Below are 21279 nucleotides of genomic sequence, written 5' to 3' on the forward strand. Positions count from 1 at the left end.
CACGTTCCCCTAAACTGTGCCATTGTAGTGGCTTAAGAATATTTTCCTGCTTTAGCACTCATGCAAGACTGATGGCCATTGTCAAGGTTGGAGAAGGAACCTAGGATTTCTGAATTTCTCATTGCCTTCTGTCTACTTATTCCCCTGTGACACTTCTTTCTGCTTCACCTTTCTTGGCAAAGCTTTATCCATCCAATTCTTGTCCATCTATTAGAACTACTACATTTGCAGTATATTCATCCCGACAAGGAGATAGGAGGGAGCTGATCAGGGAAGGGAGGAACAGTCAAGCAACAATAGTACAGCCTTGGGGCAGGATCCTGGTTTCCTCTCAAGGAATACACACAATAATAGAGGCATCTTTTACACCTAAAAGAAAAATTATATTCCTTATGCTTCTTTAGAAATAAATACTTTAAAATTGAACAGCTTAGAGTCCTTCCTTGTCCTTCTTCCTGACTTAACTGTACCCTAAAGACAATCACCTGCAAACTAAAGATTAGGCACCCTGAGCATAATTGCCTGTGGGCTAAAGGTTATTAGCACATCATGTTTTTCAGGAAATTTCCTAGTTTGTTCTAATCTCTGATCAATATGCCCTTTTCACAAGTACCCTTATTCTAGGCAGTAACCCAGAAGATCACTATCATGAACATACTGAGATCTCCTGACTCCAGCTTTGATGACTAAGATTTCCCCAAAGAAAGAAGAATGCATGTTTGTCCCAATCCTGATTCCTATCTGAAAACCTGTTTTTCTCCTTTGTATTATAAAACTTCCTGCAATCCTTCCCAAGAGGCAGCACAGTCTTTTAAGGCATTAGCCTGCTATGACCCTCCTTTGCCTGGCAAAACAGTAAAGCTATTTTTTTTCCCCTTTACCCAAAACTCTGTCTCTGCGTTTCAATTCAGCACCGGCAGACAGAGGCTGAATTCCAGCAACAGTATCTCTTACATACCAGGAAAACTTGCTCATTAAACAAAGTAAATTTTTGCATTTTGTGATTTCAGCCAACATAGGGGTGATATTTTGGGACTGAGCACTCAATATTCTATATGCATGAGCTCTGGGGACAGGTAGGAGAAAGAAAACCAAGTAGCTCTGGTGTTTCCTAGCTGTCAGCAGGGCTGGAGGTAACACTCAGAGATGGAGAATTGATGAGATTAGATGCCTTAGTCCAGGCAGGTCTTTAGAAAGGAGTCAGAGCAGTTTAATGCCTATTTCATTCTCCTCTTTCCTTCCAACAACTAACCCCTGGAATACTTTATGAGAGTGTGCAAAAGTATTAATAATTTACAGTCCTTAAAATCTCTTGCTTATAAATCTTACCTGATTATGTTGCAACTCAAAGCCAGTCATACTCACTTTAAGCACTGGTTTAGTTTACCTACCTGGAAGACCTCTTTGGCGGCAGCCCCATACCTCTCCCAGGATGCTCAGGCTTGTGTCTGGTACTGTATACAAATGACTCTGCTTGGAATCTTGAGTCAGAGAGGAAAGGATGTTCCAAAGTCACTGTGAAATCATGCTTATGGGAAATCACAGAAGTATCATGGTGGAGTATAGATGCACGGGCTTTGAAGATAGAAATGGATTTAATCCCAGTTTGGCGACTTATTAGGCAGTTTGTGATTCTGAACACATTTCTTTTTCCTTTCTTCTTTTTTTATTTGCTTTTTAATGGCTGTACCTGCAGCATATGGAAGTTCCCAGGCTACAGGTCGAATCAGAGCTGTCAGTCTATACCACACAACAGCAATGCTAGATCTGAGCCATGTCTGTGACCTACACTGTAGCTCACTCCCATGCTGGATCCTTAACACAGTGAGCAAGGCCAGGGATGGAACCTGCATCCTCATGGATACTAGTTGGATCCTTAACCTGCTGAGCCACAATGGGAACTCCCTGAACACAATTCTTAATCTTGGTTTCCTCTTCTATAAACTAGAGAAAATAATATATTACTTTCAGGAATGTGTATGAGAGTTTAAATAGCACCATAAATGTTAATTTCCCTTCAGGCTAGTAATACCCAGGGCTGTGGGACTGCTTAGAACAGGCTTTTGCACACACAGGAACAGTTTATGCCTGCATTCACTAATGCTTTCATTCATTTAAAAAATGTTTTGAGTGCTGAGTGCCAGGAAGAGGTGTACTTAAAAGGCTTAATGGAATCTAGGGCTAATTGTATTCTAGTATTTCTTCTGATTTGCTAGCATTTTCTCTGTGCTCATTCTTATCAGGCAACTAACTAGCTGGCACTGGGTTTGAATGTTTTCTGTAAGAGAAAGTTTCTCTTTCCTGTGGATAACAAATCCCATCTTCAGCCTTATCAATGAGCTAATATAGGGAAGTCTTTCCTTAACTGAGAAAGGTATGTCTTCTGCCTGTGATCTCTTTCTGACCAGAAACTGCAGAACAGGATTTTCCTGTCTTACAAGCACTGATAACTACTCTTCTAAATTACTTTTATGGATGTATTTTGAGGTAAGGCAGGAGACTCTGCCAGTGAAGGGTCCAAGTCCTGATTCCACGCTCTGTTCTTCCACAATCCTGGGTTGATATTTGAGCTGGGGAGAACCATTTGCCTTTTAGGGCTATACCCACAGCATATGGAGGTCCCAGGCTAGGGGTTGAATTGGAGCTACATCTGCCAGCCTACACCACAGCCACAGCAATGCCAGATCCAAGCCATGTCTTCAGTCTATACCACGGGTCATGGCAACACCAGTTCCTTAACCCACTGAGCAAGGCCAGGGATCAAACCAATATCCCCATGGATACTAGTTAGGTTCTTAACCCTTTGAGCCACAACAGGAACTCTGAGAACCACTTTCTTAATGGAATAAACTGAGACTCAGAGAAGTGAGTTGGCTTTAAGTGTGTCATTGTAGGGTCGGGGCAGAATCAGATTAGCAGTGTCTATTACATTCAAAATTGGGAAGTGCTCCCTGTGTTTTAAGCATCATTATGTCAAACTATGCTGGTAATTACTCCCAGAATGCATGCATATTTGTATCAAAGATTAGAAATGAATATCTATGAAACTCTAAAATATGCTTGCTTCACTAAGAAACACCCTTCATTCCCCATCCTGCACTACCCCCTCAAAAAAGGGCAGCCCAGACTTGTGGATAAAGACATCGTTTACATTAAAAAAAAGTAACTGCTGACAGTTTATCGTCCAGGCCGATTACACAGTAGGATAACACAATTAGTAATTGAAAGGCCTGGAGGGATTAAGAAAGAAAAAAAAAAAGCAGCATCCATAATTACTGAGGGAAAAATGTAGTTCACAGCAATGTGGGCTACCTACAGCTAGTGGAAGGAATCCACATGCCTGTGGCTAAAGATACAATTAATCAAAGTTTATCTTTGAAAGAAGAAGCTATAATAAACCAAGATGGAATTGCCTTTTATAGCTTTGAGCTTCTGGAGGTTCATTCATCTCAGCAGTTTTTGGTTGCGCATCTACTTTTCTGCAGCCAGTACAAAGTCCTGGTGGTACCAAAATAATTGGATACAAAGCCTGTCCTGGCAGTTAGAAAGGAGGTCAACCTAGATAAGTGCCAGATTAGGACAGGTACGCTGAGTCATGTGGAACTGTTGGAGAAACAGAGCAGCCTCCATTGGCAAAGAGCTCAGAGTGAGTGTGTCATGTGAAATAAACCAAAAAGTTGAATTGGGGCTCTCCAAGGGGAAAAGTCCAAGGGAAGAGCCAATGCAGAGAATTGTGGGAGCTGATATGCACTCAACCAACAGCAAGTACTTGAGCCTGAGTGGGACTCATGGGCACTTGGGGACCCTAAGGGTCCTTTCCAGGACAGTCCCCTCCCCTCATGTCCTTTGTTGGCTTCTTGCTTGTAGAAAAGCATTAGTCTCCCAGGCCTCCCCGGAGCCACAAAAGCCTGACTCAAGAATTAATGATCTAAAGGATGTGAACATGCAATGACAAAAGTAACAGTTGGGCCAGGAGAACTGGTAACAATTTAAACAGTAAACCAGCATAAGAGTCTTCATATGCTGAAGTACTGAGATAACAGTATCTGATGCACATTTCCTGAGTTCTTCTACACATGCTAAAACCACCACCAAATGGAAGAAGTTAACTACTTGATGACCATGAACACTTAGTCCCTAAACCTACTGGAGCCTAAGGATTGATCATGTTAACTCCTGTGACACTACCCTATTATCTCCCTGTCAACCAGTCAGAGAACTCTGTAGCAGCTGACCACATACCCTGCCACTCCTCTCCCTTACCTGGCCTTTAAAAATGCTTTCTGGAAATCTCTGGGAGTTGCTGTTTTTTGAGCATTAGCTGTCCCAAACTCTTTGTCTCTGCTGTACAATAAATACTGGGCTTTCCTTCACCACAACCAGGTAGATTGGCTTTACCGCCTGCAGGTGAGAACACCCAGGTTTGGTTCAATAAGAGGTGGATGGAGGGTGAGGCTGGTGGGTTGTGTCTGCAGGAGAGATGGGCATGTAGCTTCGGGGACCTTATTATCCAAATGTTAGCAAATGAAGAATGTTCATTAATAAACAATTTGTGGTTTCAGATTTGCTTTGCTCCCTAAGAAAAATAATTTGAAAGTACAGATATGATTCTAATTGTATTTAGTTAGAAGAAATCCTTTCTTCCTATTTTAATTTTATTTTAATTGAATCCAATTATAATGTTTGATGCAACTACAAAGAATTTTGGAAAAAATGCCTAATTAAGAAGGCAAAAATAAACCCTGACACCTATGGTCAATTAATCTTTGACAAGGGAGGCAAGAACATAAAATGGGAAAAAGAAAGTCTATTCAGCAAGCATTGCTGGGAAACCTGGACAGCTGCATGCAAAGCAATGAAACTAGAACACACCCTCACACCATGCACAAAAATAAACTCCAAATGGCTGAAAGACTTAAATATACAACAGGACACCATCAAACTCCTAGAAGAAAACATAGGCAAAACACTCTCTGACATCAACATCATGAATATTTTCTCAGGTCAGTCTCCCAAAGCAATAGAAATTAGAGCAAAAATAAACCCATGGGACCTCATCAAACTGAAAAGCTTTTGCACAGCAAAGGAAACCCAAAAGAAAACAAAAAGACAACTTACAGAATGGGAGAAAATAGTTTCAAATGATGCAAGCGACAAGGGCTTAATCTCTAGAATATATAAGCAACTTATACAACCCAACAGCAAAAAAACCAATCAATCAATGGAAAAATGGGCAAAAGACCTGAATAGACAGTTCTCCAAGGAAGATATACAGATGGCCAGCAAACACATGAAAAAATGCTCAACATCGCTGATTATAAGAGAAATGCAAATCAAAACTACCATGAGATACCACCTCACACCAGTCAGAATGGCCATCATTATTAAGTCCACAAATAACAAGTGCTGGAGGGGATGTGGAGAAAAGGGAACCCTCCTGTACTGTTGGTGGGAATGTAAACTGGTACAGCCACTATGGAGAACAGTTTGGAGATACCTTAGAAATCTATACATAGAACTTCCATATGACCCCACAATCCCACTCTTGGTCATCTGTCTGGACAAAACTCTACTTAAAAGAGACACATACACCTTCGTGTTCATTGCAGCACTATTCACAATAGCCAGGACATGGAAACAACCCAAATGTCCATCAACAGATGATTGGATTAGGAAGAAGTGGTATATATACACAATGGAATACTACTCAGCCATAAAAAAGAATGACATAATGCCATTTGCAGCAACATAGATGGAACTAGAGACTCTCATACTGAGTGAAATGAGCCAGAAAGACAAAGACAAATACCATATGCTATCACTTATAACTGGAATCTAATATTCAGCACAAATGAACATCTCCTCAGAAAAGAAAATCATGGACTTGGAGAAAAGACTTGTGGTTGCCTGATGGGAGAGGAAGGGAGTGGGAGGGATCAGGAGCTTGGGGTTATCAGATACAACTTAAAATAGATTTACAAGGAGATCCTGCCAAGTAGCATTGAGAACTTTGTCTAGATATTCATGTTGCAACAGAACAAAGGATGGGGAAAAAAAATGTAATTGTAATGTATACATGTAAGGATAACTTGATCCCCTTACTGTACAGTGGGAAAAAAAAAAAGAAAAAAACAAAGCACCGTTTAATATTATAAAAAATAAATATAGGTAAAATAAAATGTACAAATCAACTTATTTCAATAGGAATAATAAATAGCATGAATCATTTTCATTCAATGGGTATACATAACTATTAGATAAAATTATTTTTCTGCATGGAGGAATAATTGTGTCATTGAATCCCATTTTTAGTATTTGTATTATCAGCTTTAAGATGGATTTTTAATTCTTTTCCCATTTTTAGTATTTGTAGTATCAGCTTTAAGATGGATTTTTAATTCTTTTCTCAATACCACATAGGACAAGATAGTTTACAAATCATTAAATATTCCAATAAAAATTATACTTTTCCAAAAAAAAATGAAGGTGAAAATAAAAATAAGAAAAAAGTTTTTACTGCTCTGGATTTGATAATCCCAAGGAGCAGGTAAATGTAAGCTCCAAGCCAAAAAAGGCTTTGAGAAGCGCTATTTTAGATGTTAATAGATCACAGAGCAGAAGATGAAGTGTATTTAACTGCTCTTAGAGGATGTGGGGCAAGAGCTGAATTTTGAAACATGTGGAGGTTTTCAAGAGGCATATATACATATGGGTGATTTGAATTGGGGAAAATCATCTGCGAGATACTCATGAACAAGGCAAGCGTGAATGTGGAAGAATGCAGGGCGGATCCAGAAATGTGGAGTAGTATGTTGGACAAGGTGGTGGGGTGGTGGGGGACAAGTGAGAGATCTTGAAGAGCCATATCTTCTATTGCATAGGTCATTCTTCTAAGTCATTTGCTGTTTACAAATACTTACTGAGCTCCCAGGTTGTTTGGTACATGCCAAATTTGGATGCAAAGAAGACAGGACATGTTCCCTACCCTCCTGTAGCAATGACACAGGAAGACATAGAAGGTTTCTGAGCAGGACAACACATAATCCCTCTAGCCATCCTTCTAGTCGGAGTCATTCACGGTTTCTCCTCTTACGACTCCAGTCAGCTTTCTTATCTATTTCAGTATCTGTGCTCCTCCCAACATGGTCCACTCTCTCAATTCCTTGGCTTCCTCAGGGCACAATTCATCTGGTTATTCAGAGTAAAATCTTGGACTGATCCTTCACTTTATTTCAAGCATCCCATCCAAATCTTCTATAGGCTTTATAATAATACATCCTGACTTCATCATTTTCATTCCCTCTGGTGTTACCACCCTAATTTCTTGCCTACATCTCTACCTGATTTAACTGGTCCCTTCCAGCCTTCTCTCAGTTTCACAAAGGGATTCTTATAAAATCAAATGATCCTTATAAAGTTAAACAATCTCACTCCCTACTCACAACCCTCTCAAGACTTCTAATCACATGTAGAACAAGATACAAATTCCTTACCAAGGCTTTTCTTTACTAGCAACTTGAGATAACATCCTCAGATCAGAACTACAGACTCACCTCCTTCTGAGAGTCCCTGAATCACCTGGGCTGGGTTCAGGTCCTTCTCATGCTCTCATCAGCTCATGCCCCTGCTGTGTTTGTGTATCCATAGCCATTCTCCCCCATTACATTGAGAGGATCAATTGATGTGCTCATCTCCATTTGTCCACACATTCCCCTGGGCCAGCACTCTGTCTCATTTGTCTTTATAGCCTGACCCTGGCACAGACTAACTGCTTATTAAATAGTGGTTGAACAGAAACTGTACCACAGTGAATAAGACATGGCCTTTGCCATCAAGTTGCCTACTGGCTATTTGGTAAGACAGGTGTATAAATTAATAATTATGCTACAATGTGATAAGAGCTATAAGACTGATTAAAAAAAAGTGCAGCTAGAGTCCAGTGGAGAGCATGGCATGTGCTGATGAAGAAATGGAGTGGTCTTGTGCTTTTTCCCTAGTGAAATTAAGCAGAATTTATATTTATTTAGGAAAGGAAGAATATTGACTGAAGAGATGTTAGGTTGTTTGTGAAGTTATAAAGCTCTTAGACATCCTCAGAAGGGAAAAGTTGCTATATAATAGTGAAATATTAACCTCAGAGCAGCGGCTGGAGAGCCTGGTTTTCATGTGCCTTAAGGCATATCACCAAATCTATTAGCACCTATGAAGTTTCCTCCTTGTGAAAAAAAGAGTTTTATGACAGTTGGCTTCTTTAATGTTCCTTTTACATTATTCTGCAAAGACTATTTTTAAGTAGTATAGGTCAGAATGATTAAATAAGTTGCTGATGGGTCTAATAATAATTAAAATGAACTCCTTGCTAGTTAGGGTTGTTAATTATGGTATATTTGCTGAAACTACTCTAGTTGTTATAAATGCTTCATAATAACTTAAACTGATTTGTTTTCATGCCATCACACATATTGGTTCATTTGAACTTATACTATTAGTGGTGGACTGTGTCCACTGAATATATAGTGAAGGCATCTTGGTTTGATGAGAACACACAAATTTGGAGGGTGGATCCATCTGTGTTGGAAACTCATCTTTGCCTCAAACTGGGAAGTCTTGTGAAAAAGACAAAATAATAAAGACTCAAGTTTGTTTTCTTTCCCATGGAGTTGCAACCTATGCAGGCTTAATTTGATAATGAAATGAAATAACATGTGAGGGGCTAGCGTAATGTCTGGAGAGTAAAATGTGTTTAATAAATGCATGTTTGTTTTTCTTTTCCTATAGCTAAGATTTTCTACTTAGAATTCTCCTTGGGTAGATATTTCAAACTTCCTTTAAATTTTACAGTTGAGAATCTATTGTCTACATGCTCAACACCCCATGTTTCTATGATGATAATACTGCATATGAGCTAATATATTTAATAGATATATGTTACATCAAATATGAACCCAACAAGTGATTAACCTCAACAGTTTTTATTTCTTTCTTACTTATTTAGGTTCATTTTACAGATGAAGAAAATGAAATCTAGAGAGGCTAAGTAATTTGTCCAAGGTGAAACTAGCAGACTTCAGGGTCATTCTAACCCTCAGTGTTTGACTCCAAAGATGTGTTCCTAACAGCTGCCTCTTAATATAGTATTCACTTTCTGTCTCTTCTCTTCTCCCACCACATAAACCATATTATAGCAGATTAAGAGGAATACCTAGAGACAAAAAGAATCCATTTCCCATCATCTTATAGCTTGAAGCCAGAGCCAAAGAGCGAGTGCAGAAAGGAAAGGACACTGCTGAAAGGACAATGGTTTTAGTGTCCAGTGGGGGTGAAAGAGTCTTGGGAGATATCAGCTACAGGAGGGGTTGTGATGGTCACTTTGACCTCACAAGCTCTCTTTGTAGTGAAATGACTGGGCTTATGGTTGGCCGTGGGTCCTGGGCAGTAAGCCTCTGGAAGCTCACTGAGCACTGAGCATCATTGTTTTCTTATCAAGTTAAACCACTGAGTCTGGGTATGATAATACATATCTTGGGTCATTTGTACCTAAGTGGGATCCAGGGGCCCAGAGTAGTGGGCTATTCTCTCTATGCCTATTCACTTGGTGAAGTCCTTGGGCCCAGTGGCTGTTCTGCTCAAATTAAGTAGTACATTATACCGAAGCGTTTCATTCAAATGATGACTTTTCTCAATTAAAAAAGGAATCAAAGTTCCAAAGGTAGAAACTATTACTCATGACTATTTACACCAGCAAGTTGTCAGGAAATCTAGTGGGTAATAAGCAGGGTTGTGGTCCTGTCACCTTCCAACCCATGTAACAGAGTCAGGCTAGATGATTCTCCTCAGGCAGTGGTGTTCGTGAGGATCCTACATTCAAGACAGGTCTGCAGACACACAGAATAAAGGGCATTCAAGCACAATGACTTTCAACTTCAGCTCCAATCTCAGGAACTTGTCCCCTTCAAGCATATGTCATTAGACATTACTCATCTCTTCAGGTTGCGACTTGAATTTTGAATCTCTAAAGGATGAAAGAATAGCATTATATACACGTGAAGTTAAGGACCTTTGAATTAGCTGCATGGAAATTTATGCAAAACAGACAAACTAGTAAACGAATGATTTTACTCCATTTCACTCTTACCATCCTAAGCTCTGCTCTCTTATCTCTCTGCTGAGCAGCTTGGCTTGCTTGTAAATAGCTTTTGTATTCCCTTCCCTACAGCTTTTGTACATACTGTTAGAAAAATTTTGAACTAGATGAAATTGAAACTGGTATCTATTTTTTTTTTTAACCATTTTGTTGCTGTATTTGCTTTCTTTTCCCTCTGTTATTACCATTGATGAAGGGCAACTAATGTACTTGCTTAGCACTATTCTAAGAGATGAAAAACCAGAATTTTTGAAATATTAAAGGACTCACATAGGTAGTAAGTTGAATCCAGAAGTCTAAGCCTCGTAGACACAAACCTCCCAACTAACGAGCATGCTTTTATCAGCTCCATTTTTCTTCAGTTTTGCCAACACAGAAAATGTGTTACTACAACGTGTTTTAAAAAACTCACCAAATAAATAAATCTTGGGAAATAATGTTTTATTCATCCTACAAGGGAATTAATTCCCCAAATTGGTGAATAAATCCCTCTCAGCTTGATGAGGAAAACAGTACAATTAAATTTTTATGGTGTTTGCTGAGCAAGTATCCACTTTCAGGAATTAAAAACACCCTTTCTTCCACCTTTAGTTCCATTTCAAGCCAGCAGAATGTTGGAGAGCAGTGAAGTCTGAGAACAGCAGTTAGTGTTGGGTGCACATTTTGATGCGCCAGATAAAGTAAATTTGCCAAAAGTCAGCTTCCTTCTCTGGCCACATTTCCCCCTCCTCAGTCAGAGAATGTTTTAAAGGAAACATTTCTGAATTGTTTGATAATTGAACAACAGCCTGGCCACATCCTCCTCCTGGCTCTAGTCTACCTACTCCCCAGAACAGGTTAGGAAAAAAAAGACATAACAACATGGAAACATGTGCCAGCAACTGCACTTCCAACTTTGTTATTAATCTCTCAGATCTAGGTAGAAGTGGAAGATATAGAAAAATAAGGTAGGCACTTAGAATGAAATTTTCTGTAAGCTGGATTTCGTTGTTTGCTTTTTTGCTGGCAATAATTCACAATAAAAAAAAATCCTATGTGAAGCTTTAAAAAAATATGCATCCAGAGCAAGGTACTTAAAATTAGCGAAAACTGATTTGATTGATTCTGTAGGGTTTTCTATGCTAGGTTTTTGTTTATGCTGAATCAGAGCTTTTATTGTTTTTTGAACCTTATATAATTTGTGCTGTCGTAATAAAGGATATCACAGTTGTGGATATGGATAACGAATTTATTTTAGTAATTAAATCAAGTTATAAGGAACCCAGTTGGTGTGTATTCTCTATATTAACTGACTTTAAGGCGTGGGGATGGTGGCTGAAATTTTGAAAGGATCTCAGTAACTGTTTCCTCAGAATGGTTCATTTTTTTCTACTAGAGCACAGGATGTCTTTGATGTCAATCTGTGGTAACAAAAGTCTGGTTTCATCACCTGTACCTATGATCACTTGCATTCAAATGTATTAGATCTAGGAAAAACATGTCTCACTTTCTCTACGGTAAAAAGTACATGAAAGCAGAAATGATCTTCAAGCATATTAAATTGATGTTCGCTTATGTTTCTAGGGTCAAAATTTTGCTTTAGATCATAGAATAATTGTGATTTTGATTTTATTCTTAGCCCCAGAAATACTGAGTTAGAAATGCAAAGAAAAACCATGATGTAGCAGGCCCATATACAGCAGGTTGAAGAGAGCATTTAGTGCTCAGCTGAGAAGAGAAACAAATCTGTAGTTGAAGGGTCTTTGAAGATTATAAAACACTGTACAATTATGTATTTATTATAGAAAACTTGAATTTAAAATAGAATTTCTCACTCTGAATACATAGCAATTTTCAAAACATTTTGGTAGTTTGCAACTTTTCTAGTTCTTTTTTCTTTGCAATTCTAAGTATTTGGACTGAGTAATTACTAATTGTTGAGTAAGTCGTGTCAGAAGTAAGGAATAGCTCTTAGGTGGGAAGCCAATTTCTTTGACTCTTCTACCAGCTCTTATCCTTTGAATGCTAGGAAGGTAGGCGACTGAGTCCTGCCTCAGGTGGGAGAGCACAGTGATTAGTATTGTCTGGAAAGAGTTGAGAGGCATGTGCCTTACAGTGTACAGATATTGTGATCCTTTTCCCTAGATTAATTAATAGAAAAGAAATCTCAGATCTAATGGAAGTGTCTGTCCAGCGTTAAAAATATGAGCGTTCCCTGTATTGCATCTCAACGGGTTATACTCTATTTATTGCTACAGGGTTAAACGCCGTTCCTAAGAAATTTGCCTCCACCGCTCAAGTGCTGATCTACAGGTATCGAGTTTCATAGGATGTAGCCACTGCTGGCCTATCATTCTTCGGCAGTGCATGAATACATCAGAAATAGAGTTCCAAGCACTTTTGAGAAGTATTATCTCAATATAAATTTCATTTGCAATTGGAAGTGAAATATGTCAAATATTAAGTCAGAAGTTTCCTAGGGAAAATAGAAGTCTTTGGGTCAACAGAATCCGAATCTGCAGATGCCCCCAACTTCAACCCTTTGCGGAAGGGCCCTGCACCTTCGTAGATAGGGCTCCTTAGCGGAGGTGGACCTGCAATCTATTTAGTCCTGCAGGAAGTGCGACTGATGATGTGGACCGCCCTCTGGTCTGCCTGGACTCTTTGAAGACCTTCTGCTCACCTTCCTCTGAAAAGGAAGAAGCTCTTGTTCTCACCTCTGTGTTATCTTCTCTGTTCTGTTTGTCTCCTGTCTTTTCAGCTTCCCTCTGCAGCCCCCTTCCCCAGATCCCTTTGCCCCCGTTCAGCCTTTTGTGAACTTCTTCCCTTTCATGTCTCTTAAACCCCCTCTCCATGGCATGGTCCCCTCCAGCCCCCATTTCTGCAAAATGATTTGGTGCAAAGATAAAGATTAAATTTAAAAATTTAAAGTAATGGAACTCAATTAAGAAATTTAAAAAAAGACTTTAATTTTGTCAGGATTACTTCTTTATGGGGGGAGGGGAGCTTTCAGTCAACTGTTTGTTCCAAACTGCTAATTACTTTTTAAATTGTTCACAGAATGCAAATAAAGTGACAGTCCCTTTCCTACCAGATGTGCTGGATAGGCATGAGGGCACAGTCATTTTCCTGATATTTTCTTCAAGAACCTATTCAGAGTCTTAGAATTACTTCCTACTTCCATCTTAATTGGACTGCAAAACAGTGCCTGAGGCAGGTTTGTGTCCTGAAGTGCTCTTAGAGGCCTGGAGCCTGGGAGGTTAGGAATATTACAAAGAAGCTTAAACTGTGGCTCTGATCTCCTGTGGAAAGGCAAAAACTGCATTTACATTCTGTTTCAGGGGGCTTTGAGATTTACACATTTGAATAAGAATCAGGATGGATGTGCTGATGTCCCAGTGGGACAGTACTGCCCTGCCAGACATTTCTATGTAACTGCCTGAATGCCAGGGGTTTGGCAGAAGCCTGTAGACACTGAGCCAAGTGGGGTCTGGAGAAAGCTTCTTTTTTTCCTTTTTTTTTTTTTTTTTTTTTTTTTTGTCTCCTCCCATCTCTCTACAGGGTAGGCATTGCTTAGAACACATGAAAACTTAAAATATCATATAGAAATTTTGAAATAGCAGAAAATCATGGAGCCTTACCTTCTATCTTGTGTTGGAGTAAACTGGAGATTATGCTGTCTGATGGGGTAAGAACTGCACTGTTATTCTGATGTCTAGAGTTTCTTCTTAGATGTGTAACTTTCCTTGTTCCTTGTCTGGGACACATATTCCTTATGTGTAAAATGAGAAGAATTCAGAAAATAATTTCTGCAGTCTTCGCTAGTCCTAAAATGATAGGAGTCTATGAGAGCTAACAAAATGGGATACTTGTGATGCTGCCTCCTTGGAGGACACCAGGATTGCATCCCTGCATAGTTTTTCTCCTTCTGCCCGTTTATTTTCTCTTCCTGTTATCTTTCAATAATTGACTTACTATTTTGTTGGCAAACTTTGGACATCTACTCACCCCTTAATTGCTATCTTTTTCAGAGACTGTGGTACAGGAAGGATCACTCTGGCTTTGCATCTGTTCAGAATCTCTTCTGCCTAATGTCGCTGTAACGCTGGTTTAACAGTTGTCTATTGCTTCTGGAAACTTTCTCATTGTTTGCCTTCCCTGTTAGCAAAATCTCCTGTTTTTCTTCCCATGTATAACTTTGCCTCCTAGGGCTCTACTTGTAGTTGTTATCCATATGGCACCTTTTTTTTTTTTTTTTTTAGGGCCACACCCAGGGTATATGGAGGTTCCTGCGTTAGGGGTCAAATCAGAGCTGCAGTTGCTGGCCTACACCACAGCCACAGCCTTGTCCTTAACTGCACCACGGCTCACTGCAACACCAGATCCTTAACCCACTGAGTGAGGCCAAGGATCAAACCCGCATCCTCAAGGATCCTAGTGGGGTTTTTATCGCTGAGACACAACAGGAACTCCCCATATGGTAGTTAATTAATGTCTCACCTACAAGGTATTTCTATATTTGCTGGGCCTGGCTTATAAGGTCCTGCGTTTCAGAGTGCTTCTTAAATTGCTTCATGTTCCCTCAGAATTTAGCTGTTATAATTAAAAGCAATATAATTAAAGACTGGGTCACTTTGCTGTACAGCAGAAATTGACAGAACACTGTAAATCAACTGTAATAAAAATTTTAAAAAGCAATATAATTACTTATGTCTTTTGTTTTCGGGCCACACCTGCAGCATGTGGAAGTTCCCAGGCCAAAGCCACTGCAGTGACAATGCTGGATCCTTAACCTGCTGAGCCACAAGGGAGCTCCTCCATTTCTTGTTTTGCTTATGTATACCCATGTTTTTCCTTTACAAAAGAAAACTAATATAAACCAACTTGCCGGAGGCATGTCTTTTTTATGTTTTAAATAAAATTAAATCATCAAATCTATTTTTTCTCTTCTTTTACTCATGGATTTTTTAATTTGTTTGTTTTCTGCATATTTTTATTTCTTAGATTTTTCTTTTCCTATGAATTAAATATTTAGTTGGTTGATTTTCATGCTTGCTTTCTTTGTGAAATAGTGGAGGCTTAAGGTTCACTACATACTTTTGAGTTTGGTTTGTTTATTGTCATTAACTTCATGGGTCTGTGAATTTCCAAGTGTAACTAAAGTAGCAGTATCTAAGATGTCATTTATCCCTCAGAATTTGGGCATAAACATAAACATTTTCAAATAACCAAAGCTTAAACTTACTTTTATGATTTTGAATTTTAAAAAATCCTTCAAAATAATAAACCTTATCTGTTTTTAACAATTTTTACTAATGTGTAGTTATCTACATGTCTTGATTTATCAACTTTAGTAAGTATCAATCCTCTACTTTGAAAAATGAGGACTGTCACTCATTATTTTATATCTCCTTATTCTTCCAACACCTTCCTAAACTCTCCTACTCTCTCAGTCTGTCATATACTTATCTTTAGTCTGGTTTTTGGTTGCCTTTATATCAATACAAGATATACTTAAACATCTGTGTTTACCAATTCACCCCGGGGCAGTACCTGTTGATTTTGCACTGTCCAAGATGAAAGGAGAAGCACATCTGCGTTTCTTATTGCTTTTCCTTTTTTGACCTCCCTACCTCCATCCCCCATATATACATGACTTTCAGTTACCCGTGTTATAGCATCTACACTTTATCCTTAATTATAGTTAAGTCTTTTGTGCTCTGTCTACAGGTTTGTTCCACATACTTTACCAATAAGGACCTCAAACTGCGGAGAACACAGATATTATTTACTACAGAACCAGGAAGGATTTTGAAGCCATAGGAGGCAATGTAATCTCATTTCATGAAATTTGGCTTCTTGCATGAGAACTATAATTTTACAATTTCGAAGTATGGAAGTTAACATTGAATTATAATAAATTTAATTTTATAATTTTTGTCTGTCTTCTCACTAGGATGATTCAACTTTCTCACTATCTTTTTGTTACAGGGGATGTATTCTCTTCTTCGTGACACTCAGTCTTCTCAGAGCTTATGACATTCAGGTCTACTTTGAACTGGGTGCCTCTCTATCTGCTATACACCTGTCCTAGAATTTCACTGTATTCTCTTGGAAAGATGGCTCTGGTTTGCTGTTTTTGTGTCTCAATTCCTGTTTTCCTCTTTCTTTGGTTTCTTTTTTATTTTTGCTAGGAAACATCTTGTAATAGTTGTTTGAAGAAGTGTATGTGAATAGTGAGTTTTGAATCTGTAAAATTTGAAACTGTTTTTATTTTGTATTTGAGTGGTAGTGTAGTTTGGTTCAAATTTATTTATTTATATTGGCTCAAAGTTATTTTTCCCTCAAAACTTTGAAGGCATTTTCTCACATTTTTTCTAGAATCAACATTGTTCACAAGAAGCCTCATGCTATCCCAAGTCTCCTCACTTTGAAAGTCATCCCCTTTATCCTTTTTGAAACTTGTTAAATTTTTCTTTGTTTCTAGGGTTCTGAAATTTCTAGCGGCTATTCATGAGAAATAATTTTTAAAGATTTTTTTTATTAGTAAACTTTCATTTTTAGAAGAGTTTTAGATTTTAGTTATGAAACACTGAGCAGATTGTACAGAGTTCCCATATATCCCACTCTACCACTATATTTCCCCATTTAATAACATATTAGTATATTTCCTACATTTTATGATTCAATGTTGATACATTATTATTAACAAAAGTCAATAGTTTATTCCTCTCTCCCTTTTTCTTATCAGATGATTTTTTTTTTTTTCTGTCTTAGGATCCCATCTGTGTTACCAGATTACATTTGTCCTGTCTTAGGCTCCTCTTGGCTGTGACAGTTTCTCAAACTTTCTCTGTTTTTGATGACCTTGGCTATGTTTAGGATTACTGGTCAGGTATATTGTAGGATGCCCTGGGGCTGGAATTGTTCTGAAGTTTTCCACATGATTAGGCTGGAGTTGTAGGTCTTCAGGAGGAAGATCACAGAAGTGAAGTGTCATTTCATTACATATCCTACCAGGAGTGCACAGTGTCAGCATGATTTATGACTGTGGATGTAGACCTTGATCACCTGGTTGAAAGAGTATTTTTCTGGTTTCTCCCCTTTCAAGTTACTCTTTTTTTCCCCCCTTTCCATCTCCTGCTCTTTACAAGGGGCAAGAAGTTACACTGCCCTTCCTTTAGGGTAAAATATCTATATAAATTAATTTAGATTTTTTATGCAAGGGCTGTTTATCTCTTCTCCCTAGTTTATTCATTTATTTATTGTTTATTTCTATCGGTATGGACTCATGATATTTATTTCATACTCTGGGTTATAATTCAATACTATTTTATTTATTTATTTACCCAAATTGTCCCAGCTTTGGCCACTGCGAGCTCTTTCTGTATCTGTTTGACATACCCCTAGCATTGTGCTTTGATTTTTTTCCCCCTAGCATTTCCTTAAATACTTTGTCACTATAAGAGCTCATGTTGTATATTTCCTGCTCCAGTCCTAGGATTACCATTAATGCAGGGAGTCCCAGTTCTTTATACTGAAAAATAGTTTTAGAAACCAAGATCTGGGCTTTAGATGTTCTTGTTGCTACTGGGACGGCATTGCTTCTAGGCCCTCTCTGGGGACAGAGCCTAGATATATATGTGTATATATGCTAACTCATGCTCATGCACACACACATTTCTATATGTAACAGTTAAATACGAGCTCTTATTGATGTCGCCAACTTGAATACAATACTGCATGGGTATTATTGCTTCCTTCCTTGCTTATCTGTGAGTTTCCACTCCAATAGTGAGAAACCTGGCTTCCTGGCCACTGCCATCCATTTACCTGTTTCATTCCATTCTATATGTATATCAGCATCAGAATTATTAACCTGTGCATCATGGAAACAGTTTTACTAGCTACAGTACAAGCTTATATGCAGTTCCTTTTGCCTTTGGTTTTAAAGATTCCATTCATTTCCAAGGTTAGTTTTGTCAGTACTTTTTCTCTCAGCATACTGTTGAGGTTGCTCGAAGCTCTTGTAACACAGTTAGGTTCTTTTGTCAAATTCTGCATCTCATCCTGAATTATTCCTACTGAAAGAGGGATGTTGAAGTTTCCAAATATAATAGTGGACCTGTTTGTTTCTTTCTGCAGGTCCCAATTTATATTTTCTTTTTATTTAAAGCATTTGTTCCAAGTGCACAATAAAAGTGAATTTCATTGAATCCCAAGTGACCAATACATAGTACACAATTTATCTTTTGTAGCTCTGTAAATTGAGGAATTTTAATTTCATAATTGGTGGGGATGCTTCATTTATAGATCTGCAAATCTGTTAGGAAGAATATTGTTCCTTCAGGATAGAATGGGAAACTGAGGCATGTAGAAGTAAGAGTTATTTAAGAGTTTATTCATGTATAGACTCTGATTACTATATTTGCATCATGTTATGGTAAATAACAATAGACACCTCTATTTCTGAACAAATTGATCTGAATTTACCCTAAGTTACTCTTCCTTTTTTGATTTCTTGATGCCTGCCTGTCTTCCTTCCTTCCTACTGTATCCACAGCATATGGAAGTTCCTGGGCCAGGGATTGAATCTGAGCTGCAGCTGTGACTTATGCCACTGCTGTGGCAATGCAGGATCCTTTAACACACTGCGTCTGGCTGGGAATCGAATTTGCACCTCCACAGTGACCGGAACTGCTGCAGTTGTATTCTTAACCCATTGCGCCATGGCAAGGTCTCCTTGGTTTTCTAAAATTAATATTCTGTCATTGAGCACAAGAAAATTTTAAGTATTTTGGCATGGTGGGGAAATAAAAGCTTTTGTTTTAATTCAGAATCGTTTTTCTTAGTTTTAAAGAGAACTTGTGAAGTCAAAGCATAATAGACTTGAAGTGGAACTAAATAAATACTATTGATTTATTTTTATAGTACCTAGCGTCTGCCATGAATAATGTCAACGTTTTTGAATAATAGAGGATTTAGTGCTTATGTCATGTTGGCAGTGGATAAAAGTGCTAATGCTTAATAATTGCCTTTTTGTAAATTTGGCCTTGATAATAAGACATATTTTTAAGAAATACATGGCTGGTCATATAATTTTATGTAAAAGTAGTTCAATAAGAAACAAAAAAACAACTTTAGTGAGTCTGAGTTAAAGAACATGACCCAGTAAAAGCTCCGATGAGCATGAACGATAATGGTGAATGGCATAGACTTCCTTCCCTCCCCCACCATCCCTGCTGAGAATCCTTAAAGCATGTATAATAAGCTCATACTCTTTAAAAATTAGGTCTATCCAAGCATACTTACCCTTTGCATAGAAAGAGGTAGTTCAAGGTTATGCTAAATAAAATATTACATGTGCCACCTACGCAAAAAATTGCCTAAGGCAATACATTTACTTGTCCATCTGCCTCATGTCCAGATTTAGCACAAACGTGTCTTCTGAACTGGATTAAATTTTCAGAAAAATCCCCCAAAGACCCTCAAAAGATGGACTATAGCATCCAAGGAATTTTTAATTAGAAATGTTGCCCAAAAAAAACAAAGACATGTACCTCTTACCCATCATTATTGACAAGAACAAGGTAATAAAAAGACATGTATTTTCCATACACAATGGTTAAGAGTATAAGAAGTAGGGATTGGGGATAGAGAGAAGAGGAATAGCACCAAACATTTTGAGTGTCTGCTCTATTCCAGGTTCTTAAAAAAATTGTAGCTTATAATAGTTAAGCCATCATTATGTTAAATGATTTATATGGATTATTTCATTTCATTCCCCACAACATAGCTACAAAGGAAGCGCTATTATTTGTCTTTTTTTTGTCTTTTTAGGGCCGCACCCTCCGCATATGGAGGTTCCCAGGCTAGGGGTCTAATCTGAGCTGTAGCTTCCCCCCCAGACCACAGCCACTGCAATGTGGGATCCAAGCCATGTCTGCAATCTACACCACAGCTCAAGGCAACACCGGATCCTTAACGCACTGAGCCAGGCCGGGGATCGAACTCACAACCTCATGGTTTCTAGTCAGATTTGCTTCTGCTGTGCCAGGAGGGGAACTCCTGGAAGTGCTATTATTATCTCCAGTCTGTGTATGGGAAAAATGATACCTTGCAAGGTTAAGTAACTTTATTGGATTTCAAATGCAGACATCTGACTCCACTTCTCTTAACCACTGCATCAGTTTACATGTGATAGCTTGTTGATTTCTTAAAATACAGCTTTGGAGTAGATGTTCTTATTTTCTGTTTTTAAGATTAGAAAACAGAAACTCAGAGAGTTTAGATAACTTGCCAAGGACCATATGGCCAGTATGTATGTCATCAGATTTTTAAGCCTAGATTTGTAGATTTAGGGAAAAATTATTTAATATGAAAATAAAATATATGCATTTAGAAGGGAAATTTAAGTCATATTTTAGAGAGGAGAAATCTAAATAAACAGGAAAGGTTTTTTTTTAGTATATATATATATTATATATATATACACACATATTATATATATATTTGAAGACTGTCCTAAGTAGAAAATGATGTGGGAGATGTTTTTAGATCTCTTTCTTGCTTGTGTAAGAGTTTTCTTTCAAGGATAAAGCAGTTCCAATTGGACCACTCAACTTCCTGGACACCATTACGACAATGATTACTAGTACATGGACTTATTGTTTCTTAAAAAGATTCTCATATTCATGCATAGTTACTTCTTTTCCATGCATTTGGATGGATGACTTGATTCAGGCACTGCTCACAGTTGAGCATATTGGTTTTTGCATCTAGTTCCTACTTTTTTTAACAGTCAGAAAGTAGTAAGATGCCAAGTGTTGAATTCAGACTTGAGGGAAGGTAAGGTACCTCAATTTGAACTTGACCTGAAGCCACATGCTCCACCTAAGTTTTTATTAGAGCTGTATATTAAAGAGTTATCAGACATTGGATTAGATATTATTAAAACATTTTCCTTGTTTGACTGCAGTTGTTGCATTTAATTTCCATCAGAAACTTCCTGATAAAGTGAGGGTGAGGTTGGTTAGGGATATAGATAGTGCAGGATATTACTATTCCTGTGTCCTGTGCTGAAATACCAATGAATAGCAACCCCCCCCCAATATTAACTCTTTAACTCTAATAAAATGAGTTATTGTGACATCCAT

General features: G+C 38.1%; 1 long non-coding RNA gene across 14 annotated transcripts in view; it reads left to right on the plus strand.

Moving 5' to 3' along the window:
• The window catches only part of LOC106508944 (uncharacterized), a 768001-nt gene that overhangs the window by 146373 nt on the left and 600349 nt on the right, over window positions 1–21279 (plus strand). For 2 of the 14 annotated variants that reach the window (XR_014807836.1, XR_014807847.1), the window contains 2 exons: window positions 15854–16014; window positions 16115–18962. The exons of 9 other annotated variants lie outside the window; for them this stretch is intronic. This is a non-coding gene — a long non-coding RNA (uncharacterized LOC106508944). Of the gene's footprint in view, window positions 1–15853; window positions 16061–16114; window positions 18963–21279 lie in introns of those variants that run through there. 3 more of the 14 variants (XR_014807831.1, XR_014807842.1, XR_014807835.1) reach the window with 2 other exon arrangements.

This window comes from Sus scrofa, chromosome 1 (assembly GCF_054392235.1).
Source record: "Sus scrofa isolate SSC_HxYL_T2T_F1_AM1 chromosome 1, Sscrofa_HxYL_maternal_Yorkshire_Landrace_v2.0, whole genome shotgun sequence".
Lineage (NCBI taxonomy): Eukaryota > Metazoa > Chordata > Mammalia > Artiodactyla > Suidae > Sus > Sus scrofa.